This window comes from Melanerpes formicivorus, unplaced genomic scaffold (genome assembly GCF_026170545.1).
Source record: "Melanerpes formicivorus ecotype bairdi unplaced genomic scaffold, bMelFor1.0.p_v2 SCAF_19, whole genome shotgun sequence".
NCBI lineage: Eukaryota > Metazoa > Chordata > Aves > Piciformes > Picidae > Melanerpes > Melanerpes formicivorus.
In genome coordinates this window covers 3,642,701-3,645,543 of record NW_027142371.1, presented here as the reverse complement: position 1 = coordinate 3,645,543, position 2,843 = coordinate 3,642,701, and the positions used below count along the sequence as shown (strand labels likewise).

The window sequence follows — 2,843 nt, the reverse complement described above, 5'->3', positions numbered from 1 at the left end:
TGGACCCACCAATGATCAAAGATGTCATAAAGCATAGGAGTAAAGGCTTCAGGAACCAAAAGTCTGGTACACACTTGAGTTTTGATTAATCTCTGAGGGTTCAGACAAGGTTTTTGGGTATTTATGGAAACATATACATAAACCTGAGGCTTTTAAGATTTGGTAATCAATATTTAATTTATTCCTCTGCAGACAGCTCCAGACTACCAATTATTATGCATTTGTTTAAAAGAAGAGGTCTAATGGTAACACTTCTGGCTCTGAAGATAAAGTCCAGCATTCAGAAAGGTACAAGAAATGTAAATTGAACAGAGAATTCAAAACCATCTGCTGAATTTTTATTTAATTAAGGCCTCATCTGCATTTGAAACACAAATTAAGGTAAAGTGTGAATTTAAATGAAAAAGAGATTGATGAATAACTTCATGGGCATTTGAGTTCTGGAACAAGAGTGCATTGTCCTTGTTTACCTTAATACACTTCCAAATTATGTTATTCAAATGAGAAACACAGAATCTTCCATTCAAGAACAAGAGCATCGATACTTGGAGTTAATCAGAGACACTTGCTCAAGAGCAATCTACATGCAGGATGGTTTATAAGCAAAGTTGGCAAGGAATTGTGAAATGAGCTTTGTGCCCCACATGTTACATAGTTCATAGAACTGCCATTTAGGGAAGTCTCAAGTGCATGACTTACCCAAGCCTCACACAGATTGTTCTGAGTAGAATCTTCCTTGGGTGCAAATCTGGTGTAATGCAGAGAAATAAGGGTGTGCTGTTTAAGGGTACAAAGAATATTACATGCAATAGTGATCACAGAGTGTTTAGGATTATACAGACCTATTTTGGGGATGGCCAGATAAATTCCATCTGAGTACAGAGAAAGTGTGAAAACTGAACACCACAGGGACAACTTAAGGCTGAAATCCTGGTCCAGCTGAGAAGAGCAGACCCAAAAGTCTGTTCTGAAACTCAAGATATCCTGAGAACTCTCCATCCACAGAATAAAGTATTAATCTCACCCGCTGCACCACCAAAGAGGAGTCTTTTGTGTTTTCCAGTTGCACCCATGCATTGAGAAATCTCTCCCCTAACTTGGCATGAGCTGTAGCAAGCCTGAAACTCCCATTGAACTGCCTTAGGAAACTGATGAGGCATCAGTTTTCTAGCAAAAGCCCCAGTGGTGAGATGTACTGATTTCAAGTCACACTTTTGCCACACTCAGTTTTTGCTGCCATCAACAAGGTTTCCCTGACCCTCTGCCCTGTAGAATGGGTCCAGCTTTGCTAGGGTTTAGGAGACCCAAGGTTTTATTCTCTGTAGCTTCTCCAACAAACCAGGCTTAGGTGATTCATATAAAAAAAGCCTCTAGAGCCAAAGAAACACAATTCTGCAAAAGGCAAAGCACCCCTATTTCAGTGGTTGTCAAGATGGATATAAGCCAGGGTGTTCAAGCTGACCCGTGCTCGACCACACAGATTTTGGAACTGATACTGCCTTACTCAACTCAAGGGAGCTTAGCTATGGATTGCAAGAGAAACATGAATATAGAGGCTGAGTGTGGAGTAACCCAGGTTACTGATCTAGTTCTAGAAAATAAAAAAACCTGATTCTTCCCTCTTGGAAAGCCAAAATACCCTCTCAACAGTGGGCCTACACCAGGCGCTTCATTACGGAAGGTCGCTTAGGAATGTGTTCCCCTTCCTTTGACAGTTGGGTGGACCACCACATATGCTGGAACAGTACTGACATCCCCAACATAATATTGAATCCTGACCACACTGATAGTCCCACCAGGGAACAGTGATGAACTCATGGTGTAGATGATAAAAAGAGCAGCTGTGGCAATCTCATATTCATTGCTTGTGTTTACAGCCTTCTGCAGAAAGTAGGAAACACTTTGCTTCACCACCCAAATACATTTCATTCCCACCCCCACCCCCCTTTTCCCCCCCCAAATAAACAAACATTTCTTTTTTAGCTGGATTTTAAAAATTCATTTCTCCCCCAATTATTATGGTTTTTTTTTTTTCCCTCAGAGTCAAAACTTATCTCCTACAGCACAGAGCACAGACACTCCAGATTACAACTCGAGCCTAAAACCCGCCTGTAAGTAAGTAAATAAAACCAAATAACTGTAATAATAATAATAATAAAAAGCTAATTCTAGCCTTTTGTTTGTTTCCATTGTAAAATTGCCATGGGACTGAGGAAATAGAGTAGCTCTTAATTTTAATAGTTCTATCGTTGTAGATTGGCTGGGTATTAATTGTGTTAATGGTGATCATACTGAATTAATTTGGTATTTATTGAGAGACCACCTGTGCACCCATATGGTTTCCATCATTATTTAGGAGTAGTTAATGGACCCATTAGGAGTGAGCAGAAAGATGTGGGCTGGCAGTACTTCCCCAGAGTGGTAGAAACATTCTGTTGATATCCATTGCATTTTGAAGAATTTCCAAAGAGCTATTTGCTTCCCACCAATTTTCTTTTTTTTTTCCCCTTTAAATTATAGATAATCTCATCTCAGCTTTCAAGAACTCCTGGAAAAAAAAAAAATGAAGTTGTGTTTCTTTGCCTATGACAAATCTAAGGGGACAACCTTCAGCCTTTGGATTTCGCAGACTATCTGTTAACACATTGGCTGGGTAGATCCCTGGAGGAAGCAGGGCCTAGGAAAGCTTCCAGCATCACAGCAGAGCTTCTGGAAGGTGTGGATGCACTTGTGTGCTGGGGTGGGGGGAGAGGGTGAGATGGGATGGGGAAAAGGGGAAATGTTTACTGGGACTCTCGGCCTGCAGTGTGACCAATTTGGCCATGCAATATGTAGACTCGGTT

The 2,843-nt window shown here is 40.8% G+C and overlaps 1 long non-coding RNA gene across 1 annotated transcript; it reads left to right on the top strand.

Moving 5' to 3' along the window:
* The first annotated feature begins 303 nt into the window (after positions 1-303).
* Positions 304-2,551, top strand: LOC137447115 (uncharacterized). The gene is made up of 3 exons (XR_010988787.1): positions 304-381; positions 2,042-2,111; positions 2,521-2,551. It is a non-coding gene; the product is annotated as an uncharacterized lncRNA (long non-coding RNA).
* The last annotated feature ends 292 nt before the right edge of the window (positions 2,552-2,843 follow it).